Genomic DNA, 12,286 nt, shown 5'->3' on the forward strand with positions numbered 1-12,286 from the left:
CCAGTGTTTAAACCAAAACACTTTGTAAACACGCACTCACACTCGCATACACATACACATAGGTACACACTACACAAACACTCACCTTTCATGGTAGAAACATAATAATTAGCTTTTTAACAGTAGGTTCTGTGGTATTACACACAACATAGGTAACCGTCTGAGGACAATAATACTCGTAAGGTCATGGACACATCGATAAGTAGTGCTTTCGCAGAGTTCTCTTAAGGTGGTTTTTACTTATTATGTTTTCATGGAGGTCGTAGGGCAATTCATTTAACAGAGTAGGTACTAGCCACCTTCTTTCTCTCTTTCCATAATAGTTTTTAATCTTAGGCACAACTAGCTTTGGTTTTTTAGATTGACGGGTTGCATATGTATATTCCCTCTCCTGCTTAAATTCGTTTTTATCATATTGTTCAGTCAGAATTGTTACTTTTACCTACTTTAGATTCTATTGGTAGTATTTTACACATTTTAAAAAGCTGTTCATAGTTTCCCTTTAGCGCGATTTTTTCCTTGGTTGATATTAAAAGCTTAAGTAACCTTATTTGCAATGATCTCACTTTATTAATGTGTACAGGAAAAGTAAGGCCATAGGCATTTAATCCGTATGATATTACACTTAAAATACAATGTCGGAGATGTACAAATACACAATACAAATGGGGTCAGTATTATTCATAACTTAGGACTATTTCATACTAAGTATACCTAGATATACAAAGAAATAAATACTTAAACAATAAAATAATCAGGATAAAACACACAAAATTCCTTGAAAAATTTAAGGCCCAGTTTTTTGATTCATAGTTACTCGTAAAATAACTAATTGTTAAATTTTGCTACTAATGGTTAAATATTAACAAAATGTAAACAAATCGTTAAAAAATGTACTAAACGTCAAGTTAACCATTGTTCGAAAAACATTTTTTCTGATATTTAACCACTTGTCATTTGACATCTGTCAAATTTGACTATCGGTTATTTTAACTACGAATCAAAAAACTGGGCCTAAGTCAACGCCACAGGCAAAGCTGTGGGCTAAAGTAAATAAACAATGCAATTTGTCAGATTTAAAAACCATTCGAGGAAATTTGTTAAGGCCATAAAGCGTCAAATCTCGCTTTTTTGGATGGAAATAGGAGACGTGAACTAAACGGAACGGTACTTTGCAGTAACAATGTATTTAGACTCGACTTATTACATTGCTCAAACTAAACCTACTGTCTTCCTCTTTACTATGGTGTGGGTGGATGATATTATGTGCCTACATAGAGTGGCCGACATGAGTATTTGCTTATTGCTTCAAAGGAATGTCCGTATGCATTTACTGAGCGCTTTTGTAGCGAGATTGAAATATGAAAATGATTTTAGAAACAATATTTCTGCTTCATAAACGTTAATTTCGTGGAGCTTTATTTATAGAAGGAAAAATTCTGCGAAAAAAGGCAACATTAAAACAATTTTACTGAAAAATGGATGTAAATAAATGTTACTGTGATCATAATTTATGGCGGAATATAATTATTATAGCCTGAAAAGGTCTGATGGGGCTCGATAGACGGACGATCCGATTACGGGAATGACGGGGCATTTAGAATGTTTATTTTTCCAATTGGACTGTAGGCTGTAATGATGATAATATTTAATGGACGACTCTTCGTCGAACACACAGTAAAAATTGCGACGTTCAGCCGAGGGTCATGTTACTTAGTTACAAATGATCTATTATTAAATTAAAATTATTTAATTTTTTTTCAATTCGAGTCCCCAGGTCGGTACATTTCTTTTAGATTTTTTTAAAATTACCTATTTCAAAGATACAATACCGGAAATCACACTGTCAATAAATCTTTTTTTGTATACGAGCACCAAGACATATCGAACTACAAAAAGATCTGTATCTCTATTAAAAACCCCAGCAAACCACTCGCCATCGATAACGCCAAAAGAAATTAATAACAATATAGCTGACAAGGGTTTGTCCATATTTTACGCGGCACACAGAAAAGATTATAAAATTACTGGCAAAAGTTGGCAGCGGGCCAGCCCGCGTATAAATCAGTGTATTTTGCACGCGTCAATACAGCCTGCGGATAAATCTTTGAGATTAGGGTACGGCACCCAAGCCTTGGTACCCAGTTGAAGGGAACATGCCCTTACCATGGCCCTTGTGATTTCAAGATAGCGTATTCCACACAAAAATATCAGTTCACACTAAGCGTTTCGATAACACTTTTATAATGCGAACAGCCAGTATTGGACTGGAATTCGTTGCCTGCTGCTGTCTCTCCTGAACACTATACTTCGAGCCTTTTTAAGGCGAGAATGAATATAGGCACTTACAGGGTGCTACTGATATGTGCCAACCTAGACTGCATCTCACTTATGCGATTGCGGTCACATACCTGCCTTATCTTGCATAAAAAAAATATCCACTTCAATTCTGCTTCTGTCTTGTGGGTTGTGACCACATATTGTGGTCCTGTCACAAGATATTAGTAGGCGCTTATTTGTTTACTGACATGAACATACGCTTCGAAAGTATTTTGCCCGTTTTAACTGTTCCTAGAATCGAGCCCATAATTATCTATTCAAGAGAGAAATTTCCTCATTGTAATACCGCAAAGCCCTTCAGACTTACTCAACTTAATTTAAAGTAAACACTGAGTTTAGTAGATTTTAGGGACTTTGTAATTGAACAAACCCAAATTACAACCTTTATTTTATCAGACAACCATAAAACACGTAACCGGAAGCCCGTGTGTAGTTACAACACCCTTTTAAAGAGCGGATGTAGTTTCGCACGCGTTGGGCGGGCGGGAAAACATCCTGAGGTCACGCGCTGGGCGGTGCAACGATTAAGACACTATCTTTTGTTACCCAAAAACTGTAGATATTGAAAATGTTTGTTTATATTGAAATCATTTTGCATATTTTTTTTATATTATAACAAACTCTTGAAGAAAGGTCTCTAAGGCTGAGTTGCACCACCCTTTGACCGTAACTATAACGATAACAGGTGTTTTTTGTATGGAGTTTGACAGGTATTTAATGTTTATCTCAGTTAAAGTAAGATGGTGCAACCCAGCCTAAGTTTCTTACGTCATTTCTTCTTCTCAGCTACCACCAGCCTGTTGTGTTGCCCTGAAAAAGGTCTTTAAATTAATTAACAATCAATGGAATTTTATTTGACGGCTGATTCTTTAATCATCAAATAATTTTTGACTGAAGAATAAAAATGGCTTATTGACAGTTTCTGTATAGGAAATATGTCAAAACTTCTCTTTCATTTTTGAGATAAATATGTCCTACGGTTCCAAAAACGCCCCTATACTTCTTAAAATTTTGCGAACAACAAGATGCCCATATAACAATTAAAATTACCTATTGACTATCTAAAAAGTGTCACACGAACGATATTAAACAATGTAGGGTGGCTGGATTGTTATAATAGAGCAACGATAGACATAGGACGCGATAATAGCGTCCGGCTGTTACCACCCTCGATAAAACTATTGTGTACAGAACTTTCCCATTTACTATTTATTTATAAGAGAATTTTCATTTAGCAGCTAAATTTTTAGGGCATGGTGGCCTAATCTAAAACTTAATGAAGATAAGAGGCTAATTTTGGTAAATAATTGTTATTAGTTTATCCAACAGTAACAGTAATAATTAGAAACATATTACAAAATTTTCAGTAAATTCCTTTCTCCCAAACCTTTCATAGTTTAGTCTGTGAAGTTGCAACGGGGCGTCTTAGCTAGCTCAGTCTGACACCCCGCTGTTTAGTACTAAGTCCCAGTTCGCTTTCTGCGATGAGGGATGTGTACCTATCCAGGATGCCTACAGGGATATTCGACCAAGGAAACGCACAATTAATAACACAATGGCACTTTGTAATTCAGGTTCCACAATAGTTTACTTATTCTAGTTTCACTGACTCTAAATTACTATCGTTTAATAATGAGCAAGTTTACAAGTACTTTACAAGTTATATCACAATATACTAATCTATTACAACGAGAGGAATAGCGACGCGGCCGGTTCGCGTCCCGAGACTAGTTTACGTATCCGCGGGGCGGCGCCCTGTGCGAGGTTTAGCGAGTGTTAGTTTGGATACTTATAACTAGGGGGGTAGGACGTGGTTCAATAGCTCGAGCCAGAGACCAAAGTCCTCTGATGAGTATGATACCACTGGGGAAGGGCGTCGGACCTACGTGGCGAGGGGTATGAAGTTCAGGAAGGGTGGCAGCGGGATTGCTACCGCAGGTCGGGAATGAGTATCACATGCACTACTCGGTAAGGACGAGAACCGAAAGGCTATCAACGATAGAACGTCTCGAATCGTCAATTAGATCACCTGACCGAGTTAACGAGGTATCGAATCAAGCCAGAGTCGAACAGTTAGGGTTAGTGGGAACAGTGTGGATAGCTATTCGCTAGGGACTCTGTGCAATGCAGTCGAGGGAACAATAGACGCGCGCGCGAACGTCTGACTGTTGCAATGGCTCCCGAGCGAATGCTAGGCGCCCGCGGTCGCCGCCGTCTCATATATTAGCTCGGTCCGTGCGGCGTGCGGCCGCGCAGCCGTAGGGTTGTCAAAATCTCCGTGCTCGGTGCTAGGGCTGTCGATGCGTCGCGGGGCGCGTCACAAAGTATCTACTAATATTATAAGTAACTAGCAAATCATGAGTAAGAAAAAGAGATTTGATATTTTATGCTACTAAGGCATCTGTATTTACTTCACCAACGAAGCACAGTTCTAAAAAGGTCACATCGCCGATTTTCTTTCTTTTCTCCGAGAAAAAAACCCTTTTATTACATGAAAAAAGATACAACTTCTGCGGACGTCTCGCACAAAGATCTAAATTGGGCGCCATTATGTTGGGTCGCCATAGCTGTCGTCCGATCCTCACTTTTGACCGACCGTCACGCCAGAGGTTCCCAACCAGGCTACGGACCGCCAGTAGTCCGCAGGAATTGAAATAATTGTGTTTTCTTACCATGAGTTTACGTCAGGTGTGCTCGCTAGCGACTACGTAAAAAAATTACATTAGATTGTCCCTAGCGGTTGCTTTCGAGAACTAAAATATTCATAGATTTTTTTGACACCTGACAAACTCATGGTAAACATATTGGTCCGCGAACGCTTTTAAATTTCGCAAGCGATAGACTTTTGGGTGTCATAAGAAGGTTAAAGTAATATTATTCCTAGGATTACAGAACTAGTACAGAAAAATGCAGTTTAAAATAATTAGAACGAATTCACTTACTTGAATTGGTATCGTATTAAATTTTCTAAATCAAGACGTCTTCCTTTTAAATAACACCGGTCAACAAAAAAAAAGGTTTTTTGTGCGCATGGATTTTACTTATTATATTCTGATTATACAGTGTGAGTCACGTTAAAGTGTACATATGAAAATAGATGAAACTAGACCTATTTTTATCGACAAAAAAGAGGTCAAAAATTTTTTGTGATTTTTTTTAAATTTTTTATAGAATTTTTTTTCTTCCAATTACTTATTGTAAAAAAAACGTAATAACTTTTAAACTAAGCGGTATATCCTGATATAATATAAACAGTTATAATGCTAAATAACTGGCGATGCTAAAAAATTCATAAAATACACAAAAAAGGCCAACAAATAATAAAAAATTATAGTTTTTGAAAAAAATCTGCTTATAAATTCGTATTTTTTTGGTTATTTGATAAATTTCTCCAAATAATGCCCCTATAACAGGTGGTTTTTATTACTTTTTATAGTTTTCTATCGTATTACCTTTCGTAAACCCACAAATCGCATGTCTCTATCGCTATCACAACATTTGCTATGATCGTTTGAACAAAGGCCTGCCACAACATTATTCTCCGCTACAGGTAGAGACAATTTTAATTTTAACTAAAATGCTTATTTAACTTCGAAATCTTTTTTTTTTATATGAAATCTAACTTGTCTTTATCAAAATTACAAATCTAGAGCCATTTTCAGTTTCGTTGTTAACGAAGCGTTGAATGGCGCGCCCGGAGAGGCTTAGTTCAAAACGATCATTGCAAACGTTGTGATCGGGATAGAGACATGCGATTTTTGGTTTTACGAAGGTAATACGGGTTATACGGGCATTTTTTAGAGAAAGGACAATGGGCAAAATGGTACCCGGCTCCAATAGATATGTGTCTAGTATCGTTTGAAAGGTCTTACAAAGATGAACAACTTTTACTATGACCACCATCCTCAGATCTGGTTGTGTACGAAGATATNCACCCATTGGTTATGGCTATTGGAGCGGGTACCACTTTCCATACATTTGTGCCCATCATCCTTTATCAAGTAACCAAAAAAACACGTATTTTAAAGCAGATTTTTTTCAAAAAGTTTCATTTTTTATTATTTGTTGGCCTTTTTTGTGCATTGTCTGTATTTTTTTAGTATTGCCTGTTATTTAGCATTATTACTGTTTTTATTTTATCAGGATATACCGCTTAGTTTGAAAGTTATTACGTTTTCTTTACAATAAGTAATTGGAAGAAAAATAATTCTATAAAAAATTAAAAAAAAATCTCAAAAAATTTTTTGACCTCTTTTTTGTCGATAAAAATAGGTCTAGTTTCATCTATTTTCATATGTACACTTTAACGTGACTCACACTGTATAAGCACATTTATATAAAAAAGTGCGATTACAAATCGAAAATATTTGCTTTTTGAAGAGTTATAGCGATTTGAATATTCCATCTTCATAGTAAAATGTCTCTAAAGATGCACGTCACATTCTCATTGGGATATATTTATAGATAATTATGGGGGCTTATTCGCAAGAACAAGGGGCACGCTTTCATCAAAATATAGTGGGATTTGAGAGGCGACGTTACCAAGGCCAGTAAATTGAAAGCATGATAGGGTTAGATTTTTATGAGAAAAATCTTGTATGGAACATGACATTAAATTAGAACTTTTCATTTTTAATAAATATTTGGACTCTATTTTAAATTTTCTCTTGTGAGAATGAATCTTAAATGGATGCTTGGTATGTTTTAATAATTAGAAAGTATGTAAGAAAGAAAGAAAAAAAAATATTTGGCAACAAATTAAATCATCTCTATGTTCATGTTTCATACATTCATTGATATGAATTTTTCTATTTTTTACATATAAAAGCAAATTCAGAACATTTTTTTGTTGTTATTCTTATTTCTAGGTATTAAAGTAATAAAAATAAGCTATGCATAACCCGTGCGCAAAAATGCTGTAAACAGTTGTAATGCTTATTTTAGATAGAGTTTCATACAGGGTCGTCGTTCGTGTGTGTATGTGGTACCTCAGTGTACAGTGTATCGACCCTTTTGCTTTGGACCACTATTTACGACACACCCTGTATGTCACTTTATTAACTGTTTTTTTTAAATGGTCCCTGTGAACAATAAAGAAATCAAAGTGGTCCTTAGTCCAGAAAATGTTGAGAATCAGTGCTATACGCATACATATTACGCGCTCATATTTTTACGCGTCGTGTTGTGAGGGCCCTCGATGCGATCGCATCTTGAGAGCCATTCGAATGATATTACGACAGAATGAAATAGTATATGGTTTACATTTGGCGAGATTTGGCGGAATTGGAGCAATATTCAAATAAATATAATAAACTAGCGGCCGCCGGCGACTTTCACGTGTAGTTAGTTAACCGCCGTTTTACCCTCTTAGGGGTGGAGTTTCGTAAAATCCTTTCATAGAGGATGTCCTTTAAGGAACCTGAAAGACCGTAGCACGCGTAGCAATTCGTAGCACGCGTAGCAATTCGTAGCACGCGTAGCAATTCGTAGCGCGCGTAGCTACGAGTAATTCGTAGCAGTTTATTGGCAGTTGTAAAAATTCTTAGTTATTTTAACCGACTTCAACAAAAGGAGGAGGTTCTTAATTCGGTTAGTTTTCAAGTTTGCAGGTGTTATAGTTTTTGAGATTTCATGATGAGTGAGTCGGTTAGTGACCTTTTGCTTTTATATAAGGACTAGCGGCCGCCCGCGACTTCGTAAGCGTGGATCCCGTTTTACTCCCTTAGGGGTTGCATTTTGGAAAATCCTATCTAAGTGAGCACCTACGTTCTAAAAGGAACCCCCATGCAAAATTTGAGACTCCTGTCACTTCTAGTTTCTGAGATTTCTTGATGTACAGTGAGTCAGTCAGTCAGTGACCTTTCACTTTTATAAATATCGCACCTTTAAATTTAAACCGTTACTAAACGAAATTATGAAATTTTGCAGGAGAGCCAAAATAACAATAAAGTCAATGTTTTTTTTCAATACAGTCAAAGGAAATAGTATTTTAAGGCTTCTTAATGAGTTTTATGATAGATATGTGCTAACGCTATGTTATGTGATTTACAAAAATAAAATATTTTATGTATAGTATTATTTATTTTGATTTATATAATTATAGTAACACTTTACCATTTACTATTTTTTCATTTTTAAATAAATTACTATTCAAATTGCAGTCCAAATAATGTTACTATATTGAAAACTATTTAAATTTCAATGATAATGGTGATATTATTAAATATTTAAATTTTATATCATAGAGTAGTTATTTGTGATGATGTTACAATATTAAAAAATAACAAACATTCGAAATCAACAATATTTTATTACAAATTAAAGATATCCATACAAGCATTTAGCCTAGTTATTTATTAATCAGTCTTAAGACATTTTGTACCTTTAAATCATAGGAAGTATAACTGATAACGAATAAGAAAAAAACACACCTAGCAATTACCTACCAAAAATACATAAAAAATATATTAAACTCAAGTTACAATCTCAGCATTATTTCCCTACCCTCGAAAGGTTGTTCACATACCTACCTTAAATCACTTAATAATAAAAATAATGAACAATATTTTGTGGCCACTGCTCAGAATGGATGTAAGGTTGAGTCTCGTGATACTAAAGAGCTCCTCCTCATAGACATAACCATTAGCCAACAAGTTCGGCGAAGCAGGAAAGCTCTCTCTGCTGCCTGGATTGACTATAAGAAGGCCTATGATTCGGTGCCTCAATCATGGCGGGAGAGGATCTTAGAGTTGTATAAGGTAGATGCAATGAGATCCTTTTTACGCTCATGCTCATGCATGGGGCAGTGGACTACAGTCCTTCGGCAGCCAGGTGGTGGTGAGAGGTCTCCTGATCCATTGAACTTCATAAGGATTGAGCGAGGCATTTCCAGGGTGACAGTTTGAGTCCCTTGTGGTTCTGCCTAGCACTGAATCCTCTTCGCACTCTGTTAAAGGATTCAGGGCTTAGTTATCAGCTACGAAGAGGGGGTGAGGTCATCCGGAAATACGACATCACCTGGAGCAAATAAATGCTTTTAATCTATATTTTATTATAGACTAAAAAAAATGTTTCACTATTGTAAATCATAAAATTTACTCATTGCTTATTGAAAAACTGTAATTAACGAAATAGGCACCCTTTAGTGATAAATATTATTAGATAAGTACCTAAAAAAATAAAGGCAAACTGTGACTATACCAATTGTTACCGTTTACCAAAGAAATTTTATAATGAATTGTGTATTAAACGAAAACTGTGTTTAAACATATAGTCACACTTTACTCATTAAAAAAACTAAACAACTTACCTTTTTTTGTGACGACCGGCCGTTACTATCGAAATAATCACACTATGAATTTAAACTTTCGTCATCACTCCGCAACAAACACGTTCTTACTTGCATAGACCCGTTATTGTATTTAGCGAGCCGTTCAAAGTTTGGCTTAGTAACGTTATGCTTTAACGCTAGATGGCGTTAGAAGGCAATTTTGAAGAAGTGGTCTATTTTATCTTGTAGTTTACGTGTTCTTTAGTAAGATGGCGTTGATAACTCATTTTTGCGAAAAATTCGTTTAGTAACGGTTTAACTTTAAAGGTGCGATATAGATAGATAGATATATCCTCGGACTGCTTACACTGCCTCTGCACTGAAAAAAAAGGCTGAGTTGCACCACCTAAATTTGACCGTAACTTTGACGATAACAGGTGTTTTTCATATGGAGTTTGACAGATTTTTGACGTTTGTCAAAGTTAAAGTAAGATGGTGCAACCCAACCTTAGTTCGGTGGTCACTTTTGTTGTGTAAGCAGTAACCAAACATTTTTTTTCAGTGTGAGCTAAACACTTTAGTACCTTATAAGACTGCAATAGATGCTCTTTGCAGCAAAAATATGAATTCTGATGTGATATTAATGTACAGTTGTACATTGTCGTAACTCATAAACACACAATATACCACACCCATGCACGTGAAGCTTAGCGTAAAGCTAACAGCTAAAAGCTGGTTTCCGCGAAAGTTGTTACAAAGTCCCTGGCACAGTTTGAAGCTTAATTGAGGCGATGGAACTATAAAATATAATACGTGCGTTTATAGCATGTACAGTCGCAGAATGAAAAGGTTCGTCACCTTAGTGTCGGTTTTCGCTTGCACTAGGTACTGTAAGAGTCAAACCTGCCAACATAACAGTGCAAGAAACAGTGCTGCTAACATTTAAATAAATATGACGTTTGCTAACAAATAAGGTTTTGCTTGTTTATTTTTCTATCCCATCAGTGCAATGCAATGATGACTGTTACGAACGGCCTCTTTTGATAGTTTATGGTTTATATTTTTCTATATGTCACTTGTCATCTCTGTCTGTCTCTTCTATATCCCTGATCCTGTATCTTCCTTTTATCCTTCTATTATATCGCTTTCCCTTCCTTGAGCCTGGGTATCATTTATTCCTTTTCTATCTCAATTCTTAACATTTTTGGTCCTTCTTCCGGCAAATTTTGTTCCCTTAATTTTTTCGCTTACCAGCCATAATCACTCGGGCTCAAAGAAAAGCGCAAGATATTAAATCGGGTATGGCCGAGGCTAGGCAGCCCATACGGGGCTCCCCTCACGCTGCCGCACCCGACCCCGCACCAGTCGCGACCGCCCCCGCGGCGGCCGCCGACGCGGCATCTGTTACAGGATNGAAAATTGATCAACTTACGAGTCTTGTTATTTTCCGGTGACATATACACAACAATTTTATGACATACTCATAAAAATAATTTATTTACTTAATACAGTCCGGTGTCGCGCGCCGCTGTACACGCACGCGTGCACGCACGTTTGGTTGACTTGGTGACTCACTCGTTAGCGAGAGAGGAAAATGACATCGAATACAGTGAAGTGTGCTAATTGTAACATAGTGATCAACGAAGTTCTGGCTTTCCTGAACAATGTACTGGACTTTATGGATGAGGAGAGTATCCATCAACTGTGTACCTCTTCTTTTTCAAATGAAGATGTTATGAAAGCCAAGAGTCTTCTCTACGAGTCTATACCTACCGGTAAAAAGATGCCGCTTCGTCGCAAAGATGGCAAGAAGAGAATGTCAAAGGATCTGGACGATATGATCGCTTTGATGAAAAGTGCCGACCCTGCAATATTCCCGATTTTCGTGGCAAAAGAACTCCATAGGCTCCCACCGGTCACTTTTGACCACGTCGATGTGACCCGACTCCTACGGGATATATTATGCCTGAAGAATCAGTTATGTGCCCTAGAAGAGAAGGTCGTCAAAACGGACGAATTTGAAATTCTCAAACAAGAAGTTGATACTTTAAAACATGCATCCTTGATTAATAACTTCTCGTCAAATAGTAAAGTTAATGTGAGACGTGGTGCATGTTTACAAAACAGTTTTGTGCTAAATAGCGGACCTATTGGTCTTCATTATGAACCTGAATACAGATCGCCGCCGTTTCAATCAGATGTTAAAAAGGTAAACGACCTGCCCTCATTAACGGAACATTCGACATTCAAAGAAAGCCCTGAGGATGAATGTGTCTCTGTCGAATGTATGGCACCAGACGAAACAACAAAACACAATGAGGCGCCTGCAATCACTGCGGTTTCGGAACGTGCGAAAGAGAAAAGTCGTTTGGCGACCGTTGGCTGCGACGAGAGTACTGGAGCGAGCGGGACGGAATCGTGGGCGGAGCATATTGAGGCCTCCCCGACGGTCACTGCGGTTTCGACACAACCGGCTTGCTCGGCCACCGGCGCATGCGACGCGATCATCGTGTCCCCTACCAACATACCTCGGTCGACGTGTGAAAATAAATCGATTTCGGTTAAAGCAAATCGCAGTCCGCTTAGGCCGCGAGTGATATGTGTTGCGAACTCGAATGTGAACTGTGAACCAGTGGTAAGAGACAATAATTCGGAATGGCAGGTAGTGCGACGTAA

General features: G+C 37.3%; 1 long non-coding RNA gene across 1 annotated transcript; it reads right to left on the minus strand.

Moving 5' to 3' along the window:
* Positions 1–8,630: 8,630 nt before the first annotated feature.
* LOC114355489 (uncharacterized) lies at positions 8,631–9,904 on the minus strand. Its single transcript, XR_003656109.1, has 2 exons — positions 9,650–9,904; positions 8,631–9,357 (listed from the first exon to the last, which is right to left on the minus strand). It is a non-coding gene; the product is annotated as an uncharacterized LOC114355489 (long non-coding RNA).
* Positions 9,905–12,286: the final 2,382 nt, after the last annotated feature.

This window comes from Ostrinia furnacalis, unplaced genomic scaffold (assembly GCF_004193835.3).
Source record: "Ostrinia furnacalis isolate ACB-3 unplaced genomic scaffold, ASM419383v2 OfSCF2414, whole genome shotgun sequence".
In the NCBI taxonomy this organism is placed as follows: domain Eukaryota; kingdom Metazoa; phylum Arthropoda; class Insecta; order Lepidoptera; family Crambidae; genus Ostrinia; species Ostrinia furnacalis.